Source organism: Natrix helvetica (assembly GCF_964273705.1).
Source record: "Natrix helvetica genome assembly, chromosome: 1".
Classification (NCBI taxonomy): Eukaryota; Metazoa; Chordata; class Lepidosauria; order Squamata; family Natricidae; genus Natrix; species Natrix helvetica.
In genome coordinates, this window is record NC_138548.1 from 85,262,068 (window position 1) to 85,286,993 (window position 24,926).

At 38.5% G+C, this 24,926-nt stretch overlaps 1 protein-coding gene across 7 annotated transcripts in view; it reads left to right on the plus strand.

The window, feature by feature from the left end:
- Positions 1 to 24,926, plus strand: part of LRRC4C (leucine rich repeat containing 4C) — an 862,092-nt gene that overhangs the window by 682,689 nt on the left and 154,477 nt on the right. For 2 of the 7 annotated variants that reach the window (XM_081938169.1, XM_081938172.1), the window contains exon 1: positions 11,055 to 11,884. The exons of 4 other annotated variants lie outside the window; for them this stretch is intronic. The gene's annotated coding sequence lies outside the window, so the exon portion shown is untranslated. Of the gene's footprint in view, positions 1 to 9,898; positions 9,916 to 11,054; positions 11,885 to 24,926 lie in introns of those variants that run through there. One more of the 7 variants, XM_081938170.1, reaches the window with a different exon arrangement.

A 24,926-nucleotide genomic window follows, 5' to 3' on the forward strand; every position in this document is an offset into this window, starting at 1 on the left:
GCTATTTGGAACATTTGTCAATTGAACCCTGCCTGTTGTTTTAGCTAAAGGCACTATATTTTAATATCCTTGCTCCAATGCTGCCAGGACAAGGAGCCATCTATCTTTTCAAAAGGGGTATCAAGCAAGAATGTGGTTTGCACCCCTATTGTTCAATCTCTATCTGGCAGATTTATTCTAGTAAATTGATGCACATCTACCAAAGCTATCAACATGGAAAATACCTGCCTTCAGGTATTTTCTACATTATCCTATACATTGGTAATGCAGAACTCTTTTCTTAAACTGGGCTGTTTGGAAAGCATCTCATAAATAGGTTAAATGAGCAGCTTGAGTTGCAAACATAACTTTCTATAAACTATGAAAAATCCAAGGTCTTGATCTTTTCACATGCAAAGGGTATTTATATGGATAGCAAAATGAATTGTTTGAAGAAAAAGTGTTCTGCTAAAGCTGGGAATTTTCTGCGTTTTTCCTTGTTATCAGTTCTAGACAATTAATTCTGCATTAATATTTAACTACTTTTTTGGTTTGTGTAGATAATTGACACACACACACACACACATGTACACACACACACACACACACACACACATACATTTGGGGGGGGGGAACCTTTGTTCATAAATAAACAACCGAAAAGTATAAAACAATCATTCTTTCAGCAGGCATCCAGAAATAATTGTAAAACCATTAACATAGTTATTGGTTGAGAAAAAAAGTTTCTCAGAATGATTTCAGAGTTTGAATGTGTATACAAGCAATCTTCGATTTATTTGACCCTGCTATTTTTAGGGCTTTTTAACCATTAGAGATTTGAAAATTAGAATTAGAACCAGCATTTTGAACTAGACACTAGGACAGACTGAGACCTAGTGGGAACTATCAAATCATCTTCTTTCATTAAAGAGATACAGTATTCCCCTATTCCATCTAATTGAATAGTTTGATTCTATTTCAAATTATGTGAGGGACCACTTTTCTGTTTATGTCTATCCATTCCATCAGAAGAAGAGATTATGAGACCCATTCATTAGGTCCGATCCATTATCTCGAGGGGCCAGGAGGAGGGATTTTTGTCTTGTTGCCTACTTTTAGAACACCAGAGATTGGCCCCACCCCTGCTGGCTTTTTGCAAGACCTTAAAAATGTGGTTCTATTATTGAACTTTTAATCCTGATGCATGACAGGTCCCATGGAGGGAGTGTTTGGCTTTGTTGTTGATGGAGTTTTTTTTTTTAACCCTCACATGATGATTTTATTTATGTGGGGTTTTTTTTTTTTGGGGGGGGGGGTTCTTCGTATATTGTGTTATGTTTCTATATATCATAGTTTTTAATTGTTGCTAGCTGCCTAGAGTCTTGAGTTTGAGATGGGTGGTCATATAAATTGAAATAATAAATCAATTCAGAACATGTTGCAGTTATCTAAATTAGAGTTACAACCAGCTTTAGAAATGGTATAGATAGGCAAAAGTCTTCTTCATAGATTATTTGGGGATGGGATTCTGATTAAGTTGCATTTTAGGAGAAGTGGTAATAGCATGCTTAGCTAAATCTTGATATGGTTGAATGGGGAGGAGGAGAGTTTTAAACTGATTCTCTCTGGACATTGGAAATGTTAAAGCTAGAAAGAGATCTATCAGCAATAGAACGAAGTAGAGTACTTGTGCTACTATTTAAATGCCTAATGAATAATCAAAAATATTCATAAAGTCCATGCCAGTGTTCAGAGTATAAGAAATAAACTCTTGTACATAAAGACAGATAAGGGACATAATAACATAATAAGCCTAAGAGAGATTGTGTTGAGTTTCTTGATATTGATGTAGCAGTTAAAAGATAGTTTGTTCAAAAGCAATAGAAAGTTGTGCAATATGTTAAAATATTCATATTGTTCAAAAATCAATGTAAAGTGCCTTTGGCACCATTGCAAAGATAAATTGGGTTAAAATTAGCTAAGGAAAAATAAAAAATAATAATATTGTTCTTGCTCTATAGTCACCTGGGTAATGAAGGAGAAAAGATGGATTTCTAGTAGCAACCATCAGATATTTCAAGAAGGCGTGAAATAGTAGTGATGGCAGAATGTAATTAACTCAACATCTATTGGGAAACAAATTCTGCCAGGCAAGGACTTTGGTATTCTCAAGTCATCTTGCTGACAATTTTCTCCTTCAAGGAGTAGAAGAAGGCACAGCTATTCTTAATATGAAACAAATAAGAAAGACTGAGTTAATAAAGTGGAAGGTTAAAAACATTTGGGGAAAGTGTCCATGTAGTGAGGAAGTTCAAGAAAAGTAGACTGCAATCAAATGCATGTCTTGGATTTGGAGGAAACAGAGCAATCATTAGGATTCTTTTGCAGGAAAAAGTAAAGACCAAGCTGAATGGATGGATAAATATGTAGGATATGAAAGGGGGGGGGGGGAATCAAACAACAAAGAAAAAAGCAGAAGAATCAGAAGAAGCATGTATGGCATCATAGTGACAGTATGAAACAACAGTATACACATATGAAGTGGAAAACAATATCACCAAGGAAGGGAACACAGAAAGACTGAAATCCAGGATGAGCTGAGGCTGGCAAAAGATACAAACAACAACAACTATGTTGCTATGGCCAAAATAAAGAAAGAGAAACGAATCACTATACCAGCTGCTCAGTGAAGATGGTAAAACAACAGATAGCAAAGGGAAAAAAAAAATGGGACAATCTAACTGCCTCACTTTTCTCTGAGAAGAGGATATGTATTCCCTTCGGCAATGAAGAGGAAAATGAAGAAACAAATTGAGATTTGATGCCAATAGAGACCCAGGCATTTGACAAGGCCCGATGTATTTCATTCTAGGGTATTAAAGGAACTTGATTATGCTCTATCTTGAAAGTTCCTGGAGAATGAGTGAAACATCAAGTGCCAATCTTCAAGACAAGAGAAAAGAAGCTGAGAATATAGACTTACCAGACAAACATCGATATATAGGAAGATTCTAAAACATAAAGCCACAAAGTAGCACCATGGAAACATGTTTTCACAACATGAATTTATCAAGAAAGGTCTTGCTTGATCTGCTTTATATTCTTGTTCTCTGTTGGATAACTTCTGGTAATAACCCCTATCCCAGTGATGGCGAACCTATGGCATGCATGCCACAGGTAGCACACGGAGCCCTCTCTGCAGGGATGCAAGCCGTCACCCCAGCTCAGTTCCTCCATGCATGTGTGCGCAACTACTGCCAACCAGCTAGTTTTCGGGTCTCTGCCATGCATGTGTGGGGGCATGGCGCATGTGGGAGATGTGCGTGAACACATGGGGGGGCTTGGCACATGCAGGGAGGTTACCCGTGCATGCGGGAGATGTGTGTGTACACAGGGGGGGTCACGTGCACATGCATGGGGGGCATGGTGCATGGGAGAGTCACACACGCATTGCATTATGAGTGTGCGCTCCAAGCATGTGTGCTTTCAGCACTTGGCACCAAAAAGGTTAGCCATCACTGCCTATTGCATTGTGAAGACTGCAAATAATAGGTCTTGTCTATAGCAAAGGTTTACCCAAGTGTCTTGGCATTCTGATTAGCAGTAGACAAGTGGAAAGAATACATATTTAATACAGATTCTAGAGAATTGTTTGGAAACAGCAACACCTTAGGAAATAGAAAGAAAGCACAAAGCAGCCTTGGTAGTAAAAGAAAGGCTGGGGGAAAAAAAAACCATAATGAAATATAATAGATACAAATACAATGTTCTTCATTCTGTAACCTAAAAATAATAGGCACTGAGCTGGGAAATTGAACACGACACTAATACTTGTGAAAAAAAAATATTTGAAATAGTACTTCACCAATGTAATATGATTTCATTAGTGTGAAGTGACTCCAGAAAAGGCAGATGCAATGTTAAGAGTGTGTCAAAAGAAGTACAGATTCAAAATTCTCACTTTATTCAATGCTGCGCCTCAAGTATATCATCTGTTTCTGAACACTCTACTTTAAGGAGTATTCAGGCAAAGTTGAAAAGGTATAGAGAATGTCATCAAGGACAATGAAAGCCTTAAAAAGCCTAAGAAACCAAGTAATGTGAAAAAAAAAGCTTGAAGGAAAGGGGAATATTTATTCTGAAAAGATGGCAGGGAGAGGCAAGAATATGATAGTGTTCTTCAAAACTAGAAGGGATGTAACATGGAAGAAAGGCATTTTTTTTACTCTAATGTACAGGTTGTGGAATAATGGATTTAGTTAAAGGTGGACTTTATGACTGAATATTAATATTTTTTTTCCAACAACAAAATTGGGTTGAGAATAGAACTGATCATCCAGATAGTAGTCTCCCCTTAACTGGAAGCATCAAAATAGGGATTGGTTAGCCAATCACAGAACATTATTTAATGTATGTTCCAGCACAGGGCCGATAGCTCTCTGATGTTATGACTACATGGAATGTTATTGGATTCTTTCCTTATTCTGCTCATGTGAAGTTGAAACAAGCCTCTCTTAGAAGATGTAAGAATTATCTCATTAAAAAGATAGTCCTCGACTTACAAGGGTTCACTTAATGAAGTTGCAACAGCACTGGAAAAAAAGTGACTTATGACCATCTTTCACACTTATGACCGTTGCACCATCCCCATGGTCATATGATTTACATTCAGATTCTTGACAATTGATTCGTATCTATGATGGTTGCAGTGCCCTGGGGTCATGTGACCATCTTTTGTGACCTTCTGACCGGCAAAGTCAACGGGAGAGTCAGATTCACTTAACAATCATGTTACTCATTTAAAAACTGCACCTGGTTTGCTTTACAAATGTGGCAATAAAAACCGTAACATGGGACAAAAAACTCACTTATCGAATTTCTCACTTAGCAACATAAATTCAGGGTTCAATTGTGGTCGAAGTCAAGGACCACCTGTATGTTAAAAAATCTTAACTGGATATATAAAATAGTATGAGATTGGTCACAACTTTGGAAATTTTAAGGGGCCATCAGAGCTTTGGATCAGGTCATATAAAATAGGAGGGCTGTCTAGCAAAGGGAGATGAATTTTATCTTTTTTGACCAACCCCTATAGATGACCTTAAAGAGAGCAACTACCTCTCTGCTTTTTCCCCCCAGATAAAGATTAAAAAAAAACCTCAAGGAATGCATAATATTGCTACAAGAAGTAACTACAATAACTGAGACTACAATATTAAAACACTTGAGATCATATTAATTTTATTAAGATTTTATATGAAAAAGATACGCATAAGATAACTATCTATGTATGTTCTGATAACGATAAGATTCGCTGCATAAAATGAGCCCTAAGCCAAGCCCCTTGAAACAACCATCACCTCAAAAGAGTACTCACACCTGTACTAGATGGGAGCAAAGAAAGGTTTTGGTGTTCTGCTATCTTCTAATGCAGTGACCCCCAAAGTTTTGGGTACCAGGAATTGCTTCTATGGAGGAAGTTTTTTTCATGGAGCAGAGAGGGCTTGCCTTTGCATGCTGCATACATCCTGCAGATGGGGCTTGTTTGCATTGCCCAGTTTCTGGCATGCCACAGCCCTGTGTTGGCCATTGACTGGGGGTTGAGGATCTCTGCTCTAGTGTTCATGTGTATATTTGTACCCCAGATACTATTCTGGGGTGCTGTTATTCTGGGGTAAAGAATACCAGCACCCCAGAATAGCATCTGGTGTACCCCAGATGCTAGAGCCGAGGTGGCACAGTGATTAGAGTGCAGTACTGCAAGCTATTTCTGCTGACTGCTAGCTGCAGTTCGGCAGTTCAAATCTCACCAGCTCAAGGTTGACTCAGCCTTCCATCCTTCCAAGGTGGGTAAAATGAGGACCAGATTGTTGGGGGCAATATGCTAACACTATAAATTGCTTAGAGAGGGCTGTAAAAGCACTATGTGCTTAGAGAGGGCTGTAAAAGCACTATGTGCACTATGAAGCGGTATATAAGTCTAAGTGCTATTAGTATCGCTATTCCCACTCCCTTCATTTTTTTCCGGTAAGCAGGAAGGGATGGGAGAGGAAGAAGATGAAAAGAGTCATTGGGAACAGGCACTGGAAAAGTCACTGGAGCTTCTGAAGGCTTCATTTCGAGTACACGGGACTGAGGTTTTTGGAGTGGCAGTGGAAAAGGAGATAGTAGCACCAGCAGTGGCAGCAGTAGTTCTATCCTTCTCTGCTCCCTCCTTCATTTTTCATCACTGTTTAATATGGCTCCTAGGAAGCCCTGCATTTGGGATGATAGCTAAAAATGTGAATGATCTGCAAGCTCTAATAATGAAAGTCAAGGAACACTATAAATATGGAACTAGGATTAATATAAAGAAGGCCAAACTAATAAAAGGTACAGCAACCGATACTAGAACTGACAGTGAAGATATTGACTTGGCAGATAGCTTCTGCCTATTAGAATTGACTGTTGACTGTGAAGGAATCAGCAGTCAAGAGATACTAGCCTTTGGTAAAGTAGTAATGAAGGTTTTGGAAAGGATACTTAGATCCTTTTTGATATATCTAAGCTGAAGAACTGGGTAGCCAATGGTTTTCCCTTCAATATTTTATGGAAGTGAAAAATGGAATTTCAGAAAGCACAAGAGTATTGAGTAGAAATAGTACTGAGCTTTTGAACATTGATATTGGAGAAAACCATGGGTAGTCAATAGACTAAACAAATGGATTGTAGAACTAGATAGATAGATAGATAGATAGATAGATAGATAGATAGATAGATAGATAGATAGACAGACAGACAGACAGACAGACAGACAGACAGACAGACAGACAGACAGACAGACAGAAAGAAAGAAAGAAAGAAAGAAAGAAAGAAAGAAAGAAAGAAAGAAAGAAAGAAGAAATAATTCTTTATTGTCCAAGTGTGATTGGACATTCAAGGAATTTGTCTTTGGTGCATATTCTCTCAGTGTACATAAAAGAAAAGATACATTCATCACAAATCATAGTACAATACTTAATGATAGTCATAGGGTACAAATAAGCAATCAAATCATACTAGGAAACAATCAATATAAATCGTAAGGATACAAGCAACAATTATAGTCATACAGTCATAAGTGGGAGGAGATGGGTGATAGGAATGATGAGAAGATTACTAGTAATAGTAATGCAGATTTAGTAAATAGTTTGACAGTGTTGAGGGAATTATTTGTTTAGCAGAGTGTCCAGGAAAAACTGTTCTTGTGTCTAGTTGTTCTGGTGTGCAGTGCTCTATAGTGTAGTTTTGAGAGTAGGAGTTGAAACAATTTATGTCCAGGATGTAAGGAGTCTGTAAATCAGAGTTCTCACTCAAAGCAAAATTATCAGGCTCAAATTAAAATATTTTGGACACATTATGTAAAGACACAGCTCTCTAGAGAGACCCATAATGTTGTGATAGTTAGAAAAAATGAGCATTAAGTTGAGTAGACTCAATTACAGCACTGATGAGTACTTCATTTGAAGATCTGGAGTACCAGGTTGAGAACTGATGACCCTGGAGAAAGTCTATCTTTGTAATTGGTAAGAGTCAACAATGAATAGATGACATGATCTTTATCATCATTTATGGAGATAATAAGATAAGGAAAAATAGTAAGGAGCAGAGGCAATGGTTTATTCATTTTGAAAAGAAAGTAGGTAGCACATGTCACTTGCAACCAAAATGTTTGATTCTGAAGGCTTTGGTCGACAGGAATCAACTGGAACATCCTTCAGTTCCTGCTGTTGTATTGAAGAAAGCTCATCAGGCTTTGATCCCATCTTCAACTTTTTCTGCAAATCTTATATTAGGATAATGCACACTTTCTATGAGTACTGCGCAGAAATACAGCTATGTATTAAAAGATGCTTTCAGCATCTGTAAGTCAATGCAACTTTTAAAGTAGAGGCCAGAAGAAACCTGAAAAAAGTTACTGATTTTAATGAATGTAGACAGGTAGGTAATTGCCTTGGGTGATTTATTTATTGAAGATATTTTCAAAACATTCACAATCCTATTCCACATTAAGTCATAAGTTCAGAATTATATAGTTCTGAAACCTCCTGCCCTTGTAAACCTTGCACGAACTATATTGCATGCGATCATTTCTTATCTTAAAAGCTTTCTCTTCTTTAAGCTTCATCTCAGAGCAAATCCTCTCCTTCCCCTTATGTTGGATTTAACTCCACAGACTTAATCAGCGCCATAAACTGCATGCATGGCCTTTCATATTTATAGACTGTACTGAGCAGTGGTGGGTTTCAAAATTGTTTAGAACCTGTTCTGTAGGTGTGGCCTGCTTTGTGGGAGTGGCTTGCTAGCCATGTGACCGGGTGGGAGTGGCTTGCCAGCCATGTGACTGAGTGGAAGTGGCTTGGCAGTCATGTGACAGGGTGGGCGTGGCCAACTTGTAAAATGTGTTGAAACTCACTTAACAACGTCTTGCTTAGCAACCAAAATGTTGGCTCAGAAGCTCTGGCATTTGAAGCATGCAAGTCTTAAAGATGTCAAGTTACAACACCTTTGCACCCCTAACCCTTTAGAAAAAAAACCAGGGATGTTCAAACTTGATAGCTTTAAGACTTTAAGGTTTAGATAGGACTCTTAGAGGCGGGTGGGGTGATTGGTGAGCCAGCCAATCAGTGAGCGGCAGGTAGGGCAAGCGTGGTGCGGACGGGAGGGGGGAGGGAGCTGGAACCGGTTCTAAACGGCACAGTAAATTTGTGAAACCTCTTCTATAGAAGAAGTTAGAACTGTCAGGAACCCACCCCTGGTATTGAGACTCTTAAGGAGAGACTGCCCTGCCGTCTGCACTTTATACAATACAATAGTAGAGTTGGAAGGGACCTTGGAGGTCTTCTAGTCCAAACCCCTGCCTAGGCAGGAAACCCTATACCGTCTCAGACAAATAGCTATCCAACATCTTCTTAAAGACTTCCAGTGTTGGGGCATTCACAACTTCTAGAGGCAAGCTGTTCCACTGATTAATTGTTCTAATTGTCAGGAAGTTTCTCCTCAGTTCTAAGTTGCTTCTCTCCTTGATTAGTTTCCACCCATTGCTTCTTGTTCTACCCTCAGGTGCCTTGGAGAACAGTTTGACTCCCTCTTCTTTGTGACAACCCCTGAGATATTGGAACACTGCTATCATGTCTCCCCTAGTCCTTCTTTCTCTTAAGCTAGACATACCCAGTTCCTGCAACCGTTCTTCAGTCCCCTAATCATCTTTGTTGCTCTTCTCTGCACTCTTTCTAGAGTCTCCACATCTTTTTTACATTGTGGCGACCAGAACTGAATGCAGTATTCCAAGTATGGCCTTACCAAAGCATCACTTTGCCAGATACTGGCTCCAGTGATAGGAACAAAATACCAGATATTGCTGCGGCCATGAGCCTTGCGTGATTGCTTTTATAACAAATTGCCCTGAAAGAAAAGGAACATTTTTCAAGGAAGGCTATGAACATAGGGAGAAATGTATGGGAACAAAGGTGTCCCGACTTGCCTTGCATAATTTTCTTTTTCCCTGACGGATTTTTCTCTAGCAAAGCATAAACCAGTGGGCTCTGTGGGTCGGTTTTATTAAGAAAATGACTTCTTGACATTCCTTTCCTCAAGATGAGCCCTTCAATTGCGATTACGCCGCCGTTGCTGGGATGTTTCCTGAGGTGCACCTGGCCATCGCGTTTCCTAACTGTCCGCTGGGTGGCAGCAGGATCCCACCGCAGAAGTTCCTTTCTCTTAACAGCAAGTGTTAATGCAATTGACCAATCAGTGCTAAGATGATGGGAGGTAATTGGGTAATTGTATTTTACTGATCACAAGCGGGGGGGGGGGAGAAGAAGAGGGGGGGTGTTGAGAAAGACTCGCCGTGTGTATGTATGAATGTGTGAACCTGGCGGGGAAAGGGAAAGACCATCGGAAAGTGTGTTGTTGTAGGTAAAAAGATCCCCCCGGGGCAGCTGGTGCATCTCGAGGTGCGACTGCCGAAAGGAAGCGGGAGAAAGCCAGCGTTCCCCTCCGCGGCAGCTGCTGGGTGGGAAGCGGATTCTTTATTTACTTGTCCTCTCTCCTCACCCCAGCGGGCGGAGGAGTTCAAACCGGAGCTGACGGCCGCGAAGAAAAGCGGCTGCAGCTGCGCGGAGGGCTGAGCGTTTGTGGAGCGAAGGCTGGCGGTGGCAAAGAAGCCCCGCGGCGGCCGACTTGCCTCGGAATGAGCCCCTGAGGAGGGAAAGGGGCTGACCTGGGGAGGAGGAAGAGGGGAGCCGGCGGGGGACGTTGTCTTAACTTGTAGATTCGGAGGGGTCGCTAAGCGGATTTGGAGCAGCTGAGGGGAGGGGAAAGACGGAGAAAAATACAGTGCCTGCCCTCACCGGCTGCCTCGCCACCTCCCACTTTTGCTTCTTTTGAGTATTCCAAAGAACACATCCCCCCCCCCTTTTTTTTCTCTCCCTCTCCTCGCGGCCCTCCAGCAGGCTGGCAAGCAAAAATGGAGAGGAAGACGAAATGAAGAGGAAGGGAAATCCCCGGCTGGCAAAATTCACCGCGAGCAGGACGAATCGCGCCTCCCCGGGGAGATCGGCGGGTTCCGACAGGGGACTTTTGAACGCCGGGGGTGATCTGGATGAGGAAGAAAGGAGGAAAATGCAGCGAGGGGAGCGCGGGAAGAGACGGGTGAAAGCCGCCCACTTCAGGTGTTTTGAAAAATGACGGATTGGTTTTTGACAGCCGGTGGGAACCTTGTTCGCTCGCTCGCTGGATCTCCTCCTTCTCTCCCCCCACCCTCATTCGCTCTCTCCCCCCTCCCTTTTTCGAAGCCCTCGCCCGCCGCCGCCACTGTTCGCCTCAGCGTCTCTTTCCATTTGATATAAAGCTGTGAAAAACGCAGAGGAGTTGGAAGGAAGGCGAAGGGGTATAGTATACGCGGAGAGTTGGGCTTGCTGGCTCCTGGCTGAAATAAAAAATCCGATTGCGCACTGGGTTGTGATTGGAAATCTAATCAGATCCTTGAATCGGTGGAGAGGGAGGGAGGGTGGCGAGAGAAACCCTAAAGTTGGCTGGGGAGAAATAATGTAAGAGGCTGCGCGCCAGGCTGGTGAGAAGAGGTAATCGGAGCGCCGAGATCATGGGAACCCCCGATCTGTGGTGGAAGCACATGGATCGGAGAATCGAACGGGCGGCAAAGAAAAAAGGACGCCAAGGGTCTTCCCTGACTCCCGCTGGATCTTAGCAGACAGACCCCAAAGAAGAGAAATCGCCTTAAACGGACGGACCGTGGGGTCGTTGCGGAGGCTGAGGGAGAAGGAGGGGGAAACGGTCGGCAAAATCTTTCCTTCGGGGATTCAAAGGAGTTAAGTATTGGAGAGGCTAAGGATGCCAGACCTCACCACAAGATCCGGGCAGGAATGAAAAGTTTCCCAACGAAGAAAGACTCTTTTGGTCGAACTGGTTGTTTTTGGCTTGGGTTTCCCCTTCCTCATTTTTTCCCCCCTGAAGCCTGTCCCGTCCGTTTGTGCCCCGGTGAAGAAAGAAGTTGATCCCGGCAGGGACATTTGAAAACAGCCACGTCCTAAGAGTGACGGCCGGGGAGGGAGCGAGAAAGCCAGGAAAGAGAAGTATCATGTAAAGGAAGCTGGAAAAGGGGGGAAAAACCCAGCAGGCTTGGAGCTCTTTTGGACCGAACTAGATGGAAAATTGCAGATGGATATTTAATTTCCTATCCTTTTTTCCTCCCATCAAATTGGATCTGTTGCCGAGATGATGTAGTTTTGCCCTTGGTGGTGGTGGTGCCTGGTTTTGTTTTTTTGTTTTAATTTTTTTTCTTTTCAAATACCCTCCTCCCCTCTTTTCTTCTTCGGAATTTCATTCTGGATATCCTTCTTTTGCTCCGGGGTGATTTTCAAATACAGTGAGTGTCACATTATTATTTTTTTCCTTGGGTCTTTATGCTTATCCTTATATATATATATATATATAAAATGTGATGGAGTTGAGGGGTGATTTATGTATTTGAAGGCTAGGAGAGACCAAAGGGGAACTGAAAATGGTACATGACCTGGACTGTGGGGTGGTAGGTACTTGGATAGGGGTAGGGTGGGGAAGAGAATCAACCTTTGGGTAACCCTTGCAGATACCTTGGTTCTCTAGCTTTCCATTCATTCTCTAGTAAATGCCTGTCGTTCTCCTGCAGTATCTGGCAATGTAATGCTTGAGTTACCAAGTGGCCCAAGGCTGCCAAATTCATCACCATTGCATAACAGTCTTCTCCAAACCCAAAATAAGGTGGATGACAGTTCCCATCGTCTACGGGATGTATGGCCATCTCTGTTGGCTCAGGGTAGGAAGTAATAGGAGTTGAAGTCCAGTATATCTGGAAGACACTAGGTCTGGTTTGGAAGGTCAGCCAAAAGAATTTGGTGCGAGGAGAGTCAAGTAGGGGATGAAATGGAAATGATAGCAATGTCACCATCTGAAGAAGTGGTGTAATAATGAAGCATGATTATCAGGGAAACTGGGGAAAGATGGTTCTGAGATGGTGGCACAAGTGATGTGCTTGGCAATCTGTATCCAAAGAAGACATGTGAGGGAGAGCTTTCCTCAAATGTCTCCTAGAGCATTCATTCCACTATGAGTTGATGGTAAATCCTATCCGTTTCCCCAGAGCATGTCTGTGACCGCGTGGGTCCTCATAAATGACACTCTCTTGAATTTTGTGGGTATATCTTATTGTTTTGATATTTAGCTTTCTGTGTTACACTGGATGGAGTGGTTTAAAATGAAAGGGTGACATTGATACTATGCATGTTCACTAAGGAAATAGGATTGCACATTATGTTCTGTACTCCTATGTAACTGGGAGGGACATATGTGGGTCTCTTTGTATAACCTACTTATCCATGGTAGCTTGGAGCATCATATATCCAATTAATCCATGGATCCATGGAACACAGCCATCAACTAACAAGAGGGGTTGAGTTTGCACAACAGACCAGGTTCAAATCATGCGGTGGTTGGACAAAACTACCCTGTAATTGTAGCCATTTCATAAGTTGAAAAAATGAGTTTGAAAAGTTTTTACTTTCCATTATGAAAGTTGATTGTTGGTCATTTTGTTTTATTAATTACAAAATTTATGTTCCAAAATGAGAGCATTTCATAGTTGCAAAAAATGTAGTGTGTAGATACAGCAGAGAATACAGAAGAGGACAAGCTATTTAAAGGCTATTGTGGCAAGTAATCACTTTCCATTAGATTAACTTCTTTTGAGCATGGCTATTTACCATTTAAATGTATGTTTCCTTCTCACATGTGGCTTTCCTGATCTTGCATCCATGGGCTGATAATCAAAATGTCTACACATATACCAATATACTTCATCAAACTGGGATGATCTGCTTTTCTGTTAAAGCAATACCTTCTCCGGTAACAACTGGAAATGTTTTTCTAATTATCCTCTCTCCAAGATTTTTTCCAGTTGTAATCTTACAAGAGTATGAGCATTTTATCAGTGTTTCCCCATTATGTTATTTAGACATGACTTCTGAACACATTTGATAACCTGTCAAACTAACACCATCAATATTTCTGAGAATTGGTTTAATGATTTCCCCTCCTCATAGCTTAATGAAACTGTTTATAAAAGTTATGCTATATGGTGTTGTGTCATGCCTCTTAAGTGTTAGATACATAAAATATAGTAAACTTTGAACCATGTTCTCAGAAACACGCATGCCAAGATTCCTAATCCTGCAAAGCTGTCATAGCAAAGTATCTAGTAAAAAAATCCCTTTCTTTATTTCATAACTCTTAAGTAAATCAGTGAAAACAAATTGATAATTATAGTTTTTTTCTGAACACATGCCCTTATTTTGGCGATCTGTTTAAACAAATCTTGTTTGTCCCCTACTGACTCCATTCCCTGCATACATTTTGTCCCAGTTAGGGACTAGACTTGCATCAACAGCAATAAGAACATGGATATTGTGCTTGTGGTAGTCAAGTCCTGAAATAAGATGGAGAAGGAAAAAGCAGTGTGTTTTTAAAGGGGGGGAATAAATAAAGCAATCCTCTTGCCACTGAATCACTCTACTATGATCTGATAAATCAGAATTCATTGGCAAAGCCACCTTGCTATTTGGCAGGAAAATAGTGCCACCATTGTTTGATCCCGATCCAGTTATATTGCAAAGCTACATGTCCTTTGAATCCAGGGGGAGGGGGGAAATCTTGATGAAATAAAAGTCAATCTCACTGGTGTGTGGAATGGTGATGGTGGATGTGGACTTTCAGAAATGCTAAACTTGCTTGGCATGAGAACTAAACAACATGTGGAAATGCTTCAGATTGGAATTCAGCATCTGTTGTGATAGGTGAGATTTTGTCATTCAGACGTGCACAGCGGTGCTGTTTATAGGTAATACCAGCAGCATTGAAAATATCCTCAAGAATCTTTGTTTCTGATTTTATGTCCTATTTTGAATGTGTGATGTTGTTTCCATTGTGGTGTGGGATAGGCATTTCATCTGGTTAACTGTTTTCATTGCTTGTGTCAGAATATAAGTGCAACATTCATCAGCATCTGATAATTAGCCAAGATGCCTTCCAATTTTTTTTTCCAGGATAAAAGGGTAAGCAATTCTGTAATTACCATCAGACAGCTAGGAAGTGACAGCCAAGGAGTTTCTGAATAGAGAACAATTTTGGGTATAAAATGCATGAATTGCTAGTGAAAGAACCATGGGCTGCTAAAGGTTTGTTTTATTTAGCAGGTTTGGCTTTAAGAGGACTGCAAATTAGGTAATCTAAAAAAGAAAATAATTCTCAATAGTCGGGATGGTTCATGATTCAAAATACTTCCTTGCAGAGAAAACAGTTTCATAATGCTAATATATACGAATCCCTACAGGGTTGAATGAAGCCTTTACAAGAATCATGTTAGAACAACAGAGACGATGCCTTGCAAAGTTTCTATTCCTCTTCTCTCTCCGCCCCCATATCTTTGTTTTCTATTTTGTTAGTTAATATTATTTAAATATCTATGTTTTGATACTTTATGCTATTGGAAGAAAATATGATTACATTGATAAATTCAGAGGAAGCAAAGACTGGCCTCCTACTTTAATGCTGTGAGAAATGACAGTAGTAAAATGAAATGTGTACATGATACAATATGCTGCTATGAATGTAGCTTATTAGGATGTTTTATTGATGTAAAGCAAAAATGATTTTCATGAGGGCATCCATTCTTCCTATTTAAAAATATGAAATGAGTTGCAAAAAGTTATGAAAAAGTTCTCAATAACCTCTCTCTTAACCAAGTGTGGGTAGGAAGGATTCATGTGTCTTATCATGTTCTCTTAGCTATTGAAAGTTTTGTACAATTAGTGAATCTATTAACTAGTAGAAAATTTTGTATGGTAATTTTAGAGCGAATACTTTTTTGTCACAGGGATATTGAGTATCTTCTTCCATAAAATAACAGATTTATTTATTTATCTAATTCCTGTCACTGCCCATCTCATAAACAAGTGACTCTGGATGGTGTTCAGTAAAACTAAAACAATAAATCTAAAACTATTATTGTTAAATTATTCAAAATCATTTTTAAAAACCCTATAAAACAACTAAAACAAAGAATAATAAATAAAGGTATTAAAGTAATAATGGAAACATTACTTGATAGTAATGCTTATTTTCTAGCCATAGGAATTTTTATACTGCAAAGTTTGTGCAAACCATGATTTATAGCAAAAGATGCTTTCATGTGGACAGCTTCTGTTTAATCAGGATTTATTTCATTTGGCATGAGACTGAGGGAAGTCATGCGTTATGATATAAACAGTCTTTCAAAAGAAATGCAATAATATGTAACTATTGGCTTTTCTTGATGAGTCAAAGATTTGCAAAACACTTTTTCAATCAATTAACTAATAGAGTTTCATATTTGGGATTGCATAAGAATTGCAATTCTTCATTAGAACAGAAAGGTTCCATTTCTTATTGGAACATTTCTAAGCTGTTTGTTCAACTATCTTGCAATGATGTCCGTGTGTTGGCTTTAACTGTTTTGTGGATAACTATGAAGTGGAAATATAGTATATAAGACACTACTTACATTGAATATGTCAAAGACGAAGAATATTATTATAGGTAAAGAAAATAACATATTTTGCTTTAAGAACACGTACGAACACCACAAACCAAGCCAGAAAGTGGTCATTTATATCTGGTATCCAAGGAAGCAAGTATAGAAATGTGCATCATTTTCTATGCATGGTTTAAATGTTGCTATAGTGATATTTCAGGATGCAAGTTGTATGATTCCCCTGCCCTTGATCTAGCCTGTTCTCCTTGTCCTTGTTCTTTGTTCTTTTATAATATGGTTTACAACAATAATGTCTATACAACAATTTGATTACAAGAGATGCAAGAGAGAGAGAAGTGTTTCTTGCTTATTTCATATACATATCTAAGACTCCAATATCCTGCAACCTTAAATGGGGGAAATCATATTTCTGCAGGAAGTGGGGCAGATTACATTACTTAATGTTAAAAAAACAAGCATATTACAATATTTAGAGTAGTGGGATATGTTAACTGAATATTTCCAAGCAGATCAAATACATGCAGCCTATCTATAGTATATGCGTGTTATGTATGTGTACACTTTTGAGAGCAAGCAACAGAATGTCATTTTTAATGTGTGCCAGAGTGCCCTTTATGACAATAAAGATTATCTATACAGTTGTAGCTAAACAATCAGAAATAATATTTGACTTGAATCTTCATTTCTGGGGCCTCTTTGGAATAATGGTTTCCATTATGGGTAAACTAAAATGTCACTCTGAATCATAAACAGATTCCTAATAATTGATCACTGCTTAAAAGTTCCTTAATTTGTGATTCTGCAAGCCAAGGGAACTCTTTGACATATCTGGTCTATAATTTTTAAATCAAGTACAACATAAAGCAGTAAATGACTGCGGATTTGTATATCTATTTTTTTAAGGGTCTATTTCCTAGCTTTAATTTTTAATATATAATTATAGTTAGATTTTTTTTTTAAAAAAAAGTCAAGTTTTTTAAAAATGTGGTGATCTATAGCCACAGACATAGCTATTGAACTAATAACTCAGTATCCCCCCCCCCCCCCAAGAACAGCAGGATTTATGCACTTTTAGGAAATGGGACATTTTACTTTCCAAAGCTTAAACAAGATACGTATGGTTTTCTCCCAATTAGCATTATACATAAAATAGTTCTGGATCATCTCAGCGATCATTGGGTGTCTCTTGTCTCTGTTTTCCAGAAAAGTGCATCAGAAAAGTTATTTTTTAAATAGTACATTAGAAATAGGAGCAACCTCTCTGACAGGAGCTCCTCACCTGGGCAAAATAGCTTCCCTGCATTCAACCATATCGAGCCTTGGAACTCTTCATGTGTCATGCAGTCAGTAGGGTTCTCACTTTAGTTGAGATGCAATGACTCATACATTCCTTTGTCATATCAATGAGTGACTCTTGGGCAAAGGGACCTCAGGTGGTCTATGAAAGTCAGTTTGCCTCTTGCATGCTAGATTGGAAAACATTAATATACTATTGACCTGGTTGCAATCTGCTGCAGTTGATCATCTTATCAAAGAGGCTTCTAAATCATACAAAAACATAATAAAAAAGAATCCTCCTGTTGTTTATTTAGACCTCAGTCTTTGTAATGAAGCATGACTACATTTTCTTTAGTAGAAGTTCAAAATTCTCCTGTTTCACTGACATACTTCAATAGTGTAAGCAAATAATTTCAGCTAATTCATGGTTTGTTCCTCTCCCCCCCCCACTGCTTTATTTTTGATTGCAGCTTAACTATCTTTTTCTAGATGTGATGATCTAGGGAACTAAGTACATTTTCATCCTACAGAAAATGGACTAGGCTTTTGTGTGTATGCATCTGTGTACGGTATGTACGTATGTACAGGTACACAGCAGGAATTAGACATTATATGTTCATCAAAGATGTTGAAAGGGGCTGTAGTACAAAGCTTGTATTGCATGTACATAGATATTCCAAACATTATCTCAAATCAATGACATGCTGTGGTAAACCAATAGTTAATAATCAGAGTGATTGCTATGAAATGGATGGCTATAAAAAGTGTTTAATTGTTTAAATAAATAAATGATAATCCTTTCAACACTTGTGAGAAAGTTGGCCCGGGGTGTTGGCAGGAAAACACCCCTGAAACTAATCAGATGATCTTTTATAGATAGATGCTAACATTCAGAAGATCTAGGGCGGGGGTGTCAAACTCGTATTGTCACGTGATGTATCACAACTTTTTCCCCCCTTCACTAAAATGGGGGTGGGCTTGGCCAGTGCATGACACATCTGGCCGGTGGGCCACGAGTTTGACACCCCTGATCTAGGGTCTGTCTTACCCGGATTCTTATTGAATATGGACTTAATAGATTTAGTAAAGGATACGTAGAAATATTCTTATACTGTATATTGTTTTGATTATTGCAACTGCTTATGAAACAATGTCCATTTGACAAGGTTGCTATATCTTTTCAAAAATAGCTGGCTTTTGTATTTTTTTCACCTTGGTGTTAACTAAAGAAGCACCAGGCTACAACTTGGTTTATTAATAGAAATACTAAATATAAATACAGATTGCCTTGCTTGATGCTTCAGATTCTGTTCAATGCATATTTGCATCTTCTGTAACTTTTTAAAGCATCCACAGCTTTTTTCAGGATCCCAAAGCTTTATTAAAATTCTGCAGACAGAATGTGGATCTGGAAGCCCCTTTTTGTCAATCAAATCCAAAGCACCGTGTTGCTCTAATGCTTAATCCAAGTTGCTTTGGGAGGCAGAGGGACAATTGTACATGGAGCTATATTTTCAACTTGTATTCCTTTTTGAAGTTATCAAGAGATTCAAATAAGTGTGTGGAAGTCAAATAGCCAATTTCCCTTCTGTTCTTTTGAACATCCCAGATGAAACAAAATGTACATCCTGTGCAGAGGGAATCATTTAATTAGCTGTGCAATCAAGATTTTTTTTTAATGAACTGCAAAGAAAAGTAGAAATAAAAAGGCTGGACATGCACAACAAACAGAGATTTCATTCCATGAAATTGTCTTGAATGTTGAAGAGATATATTGAATTCAGTGACTTGTTGCCATAGACCTCTTTCTCAAGAATTTTTGCAAATAATTGTATGCTTGATCTGACATTAACTTGGGAGTTGGATTTTCTCCAACAAGTTAATCTTAGTTACTATAGTTTCAAGTTCCATTGTTGCTATTGGTCAAATGACTGCTGGATAAAGCTATGTGAGACAACAAATACATATTGATGTTTTATTAGCCATATCGGTAACTTTAGAATAATAGACCTGAATCTGAATTTAGCAAGAGATGCTGTATCCTTATATATTGCCTGCTTTCAATAGAGCAGGATACCCATAACAAAATTTCTAATTGTCATGGAGATTAATAACATTTTTCTTGATTTAAACTATTTACTTACTTACACTTTTTGATTCCTTCTCTTGTAATTCTGGGGAAGTACCTTTAACATCTTCCCAAATTGTGGATGTTCCTCATGTCTGTTTTGTTATTTAACCTTTGTGACTGATATTAAGTCAGTACTGACTGTTTTCCTTTTAAGCTGAAGGTTCCTTCCATGTTCTTTAATTCTGCATTCCGCTAAATGTCCAGTTTTCTATTGTAACTATTTCACACGAATTTACAAATGGAAGAAATGAATGTAAAATAAAATTACCAGGGATAATTCCACTGTACAAACTGGATGTTCCATCTAATGCAACACTTTAGATGTAAAAGCATGCAGCAATCAGAAGATTATGCATGTATGTGTGTATGTATGTATGTATGTATGTATGTATGTATGTATGTATGTATGTATGAGGCACCCCGTTGGGAGGCCTCAATATGAATGAATCTTTACATCTGCAGACCTAGGAAGACACAATTGTTCAGATCAGGATTTACTCAAGGTTCCAGATTATTCAGTCTTATTTTGGAAGGTTCCCTTTTAAATATCTATTATTTTACCCATTTATCTTGGGGACGTCTCTGTTTCCCGTTTGAATGCATTTCACAGAGTTTTTGAGAAGATAAAAAGAGGTGAATTGTTCTTTCAGGTAAGGACAGAATAAAATTATGTTCAATAAATAGGCTGAAATCTGATATAGTTTTAAGTAAAGCACAAGGAAATAGTGGTTTATAAAATTCACTTTTAGGATCTTAGAATGATCATTTTAGAGTGTGCTGAAACATATGTTCCCTTAGGTAATTACATTTCCAGATATAAACTGTATGCAGAAAGAATAGAGTAATTAGTATAACAACTTCATAAACCTGCAGTTGTTTCTATTTTTAGCACAATGGGTAACATTTCCAAGTTTCTGGCTTTGGAAACTTAAGTTTATTCTTATTCTGTAACATATATTTTATATATACAATTTTTTCTAACATACTTGCAGCTATAACAACAGGATGGTTAGCATCTCACAGCTACCGTACACCTTTTTATTTACATTTCATAATTCTAAACCATCCTTCTTCCTCAGATTAATTTAGCATGTACATTAATAATAAATTATATATATTTTTGCGAATTGCCACCACGTGTTTGTTAAACTATTCTCTCTCGCACAGGTACACCCAAATAGGTTCTTAAAATACTTTTGAAGAACACTGTGGAAAAAATAAGTTTTCATAGATTTTTATTTACATTTCATAATTCTAAACCATCCTTCTTCCTCAGATTAATTTAGCATGTACATTAATAATAAATTATATATATATTTGCGAATTGCCACCATGTGTTTGTTAAACTATTCTCTCTCGCACAGGTACACCCAAATAGGTTCTTAAAATACTTTTGAAGAACACTGTGGAAAAAATAAGTTTTCATAGATATTATTTTGCTTATACTTTTCTATGCATAATGAATATGTTTTAGAACTGTATATTGTCCCCTGGGGTCAATTGGAATATACATTATATATAATAGGTAGAAGATTCTCAGTGATAAAAGGAGACATGGAAGAAGGAAAGAGCTAAAATAGACTCTTTGCTTTTATTTTGGTTACCTGGAGTTTTACAAGTCTGTTGATACCCCATAGTTATATTTATATTTTTAAATAAAATAAATAATACATAATAGTCACCTGGTCATTTGCAGCTCAGATATGGAAACCTTAGCCCATAGACACCACTTGCCAGTATTTGCCAGTCTCTGCTTCATTTGATTTTATTTCTCTTAAGAATTATTTTAATAAAAAGGGGGTGGGATGCTGACATGCTGCATCATTTTCAAGAAGTTATCTGGACATATGTAGACTTTCTTAGGAAATAAAAAATGATGATGACTGTAACCAGTATTGTTTTGATGTGTGCCTACATACACTGAAAGCAAACAGAACAAAAGACCATTTGCCAGAGAACATCCTGAGTGGTTAGTAAGGGTGACAGAAGTGATCTCACCAGCATAGCTTCTGCTGTATGAGTGTTTTTACTGCTCTCTGGCCCAGTGGTTTTTAGCAAGTTCCGCAATCTAAGCAGAATACCCAGAATTTTTTTGGCTTCAAAATTCCTAAAATATTGACATATTTCTTTTGCATTAGAAGAAAAAAAAATGGTAACCATAAATGGCTATTTTTTTTTAAAAAAAGCTTCCTTTCAGCCTTCAACATAGGAAAATGTAGTTTCTCTTCCTTGAATTTTCCTCTTCCCTCCTGTGAAAATATGATGATACTGTCTGAAATGATAGAACCTGTATTATGTGATGAAACACTGTCATCTAAAGATTTTAGATGATACAGTTAGTGTTGCTTTTCCTTGTCTGGTTCCTTTGTTTCATCAAAAGTTTGTGAGTGTTGATTATTTATCATCAAGTTGTTGTTGAATCTTAGCTATCACATAGATTTTTTCTATGATAGTCTGTCCCTAACTAGGTCTTTCAGATCTTGCAATATGGTACCATCACCACAATAACTGACTTCACCCATCTTACTCCATGTTGTCTTCTTCTCATTCCATCCATCATTCCCATCATTAGAACCTTCTCCAGAGGTCTTTGTATAATGTATCCAAAGTAGGAGAATTTGAGCCTAATCATTAGCCCATAGTGTCCACAGAAACCTTTTCTAAAATTGACATTCAAGATGACAGTATTCTTCCCATTTTGCTCCTTTAAAGTCCAACTTTTGCTTCTATAGAGTGCCATAGGGAATACTTTGCACAATTTTGATCTTTTTAGATATAGACCTATCACAGAATTTGAGGTGCTTTCCAAGGCTTTCATGGTTGTTTTACCAAGTGCTAGTCAGCAGCATATTTTTTGACTGCTTGTTCCTTTCTTGTTGATGGTTGTTGATGATGTTCCTGTTGATGATGCTCAAAGGCAGAATCTAGACACCATTTTAAAAGACACTTGCTCTTGGGGAGAAAAGCTATGGCAAATCTAGACAACATACTAAAAAGCAAAAGTGTGTATACTCACACTGCCAACAAAAGTGTGTATAGTCAAAGCTATGGTTTTCCCAGTTGCAATGTATAGCTTTGAAAGTTGGACCATAAGAAAGGCTGAGCACCAAAGAATTGAGGCCTTTGAACTATGATGCTAGAGAAGATTCATGCAAGTCCCTTGGACTGCAAGGCGATCAAACTGGTCAGTCCTAGAGAAAATCAACCCTGACTGCTCTTTGGAAGCCAGGTCGTGAAGATGAAACTCAAATACCTTGGCCACCTAATGAGAAGGAAGGACTCACTGGAAAGAGCCTAATGCTGGGAAAGATTGAGGACAAAAGAAGAACAGGACGACAGAGAATGAGATGGCTGGATGGAGTCACCAAAGTAGTTGGCATCAGCTTAAATGGACTCAGAGGGATGGTAGAGGACAGGAATGCCTGGAGGAACATTGTCCATGGGATCACGATGGGTCAGACATGACTTTGCAACTAACAACAGAAAGACACATTTTGATATATTCACTCTCAATTTTAAGGGTGGTGGTTGTACTTGTTGTAGAACTGTTGAGCTTGGCCTTCTTTGTGTTTACTTCCATTTCACTGTACTGGACTTTTATTACTTCTATTTGCAGATCTTTTACATTTTCATGATATAATTTTGGGAACGTTAGCCACGAAGACCATGACATATTTTGCTTTTGCTTTAAGATCACCTCAGACTTTCTTGAGGTTGGAAAATTTCAGTTGTTATTAACTTAATAGGAGAAGAGAAAACTACAAAACATTCTCCATGGTTCTTTCCTTTCTATATAGTAATTTGTCTAAACAGTCTATACACTACCAGGCCCCTGGGATTGAGAATATTCAATTATAATAAGTGAAAATAAAAATATGGAGACAATTTACCATGTCACTTGCTTTTTTCTCACTCCATAACTATTAGTGTACTTTTATGAAGACAGCTCCAGTTTCCAAACAGGAATCTTTCACCAAGAATATCCATCATTAAAATAGAATCTAAAATCACACCCAGTACCTGATGTATTTTATTGCTTATTTTCTTTAAAGAAGCAAATTGTTTTGGTTATTTTTATTGCTACGCAACATCCTCCAGTCCAGTGTTTGAAAATTGGTTCAAATTATTTCACTTTCAAAAACTTGAAAAATAGTGTTATGTTTATCATAGGTGTAAATCACAGAATTATTACCAAATTCAGTAACCCTTTTTCAAGTCTTTTTAAAAAGCAGAGCAACAGAAATGTGCATATTTTCCCTCCATATCCATAAGAACATTGTCCTTCCTGAATCACATGCAGAGGGATAATTTTTCAGCAGAGAGGTTCTATGTATTTCACCAGACAGTCAAGATCTTCATACTATGGCATCAAAACCAGGAATTGAACTTGTGAACAAACTACTGCACTTATATTATATGGCAGCGATGACAAACCTTTTTGGCACTGAGTGCCCAAACTGGAACATGCATCTGCACTGGAAACCTGAAGCCCAGCTGGCCAGTGCACATGTGTGTGCCAGCCAACTGGTCTTCTAGTTTCTGGTACATGCATGCGCACTGGCCAGCTAGTCTTTGCAAGTGCTGGAGCACCAGAAACGCAAAGACCAGGTGGCCAGCGTGCATACTGGCCAGCTGGTCTTTGAGTTTCCAGTGTTCTGGCACAAGCAAAGACCAGATGGCATGCCAGAAACCAGAATAGCAGATGACAACACCGTGCATGCCATAGGTTACCCATCACACAGGGTAATATATTATTTTTATTCTATAGGTTCAAACCGTCTAACAAGAATTGAAATTAGGGTTAATTGTATGATTACATACAGTGCCACTGGACAGTTCCTAAAACTAATGTTCTGTGTTATCCTGTACAGCACATTAGTTTAGGAACTGTCCAGGTGCATTGTTTGTATTCATGCAATTAGCCCTAAATTCAAGGGCTTGAATCTATAGAATAAGATCTGGCTATATATATCTGCTGATTCACAATAAGGATGAAATTGATTATGTACTGCCTCTGATGATTATTATAACTGAAAAATAATACATAATACGCATTGAGCACAGTAAAAATAAATGCTGCCCTTTGGATAGTGGTGGGAAACACTGAAGTCATGCAATACCCCATACACAAGGGAATATGTAATATCTACATCTCTAAAAGATGCTGAGACCCTAGAGAAAGTACAGGGAACAACAATTAAGAAGATAAGGGGTCAGCAGGATAAATCATATGAGGAACTGTTAAGGAAACTAGGTATGTCTAACCTAATGAAGAGAAGAATTAGAAGTGACATGATAGCTGTCTTTCAATATATGGGGTGATGTCACAGAGAGGTGGGGCTCGACTTATTCTCCAAAGTTCCTGAGGGTAGGACGAGAAGCAGTGGGTGGTTAAAGACAGATTCAACATGGAACTAAGAGAAACTTCCTGACATT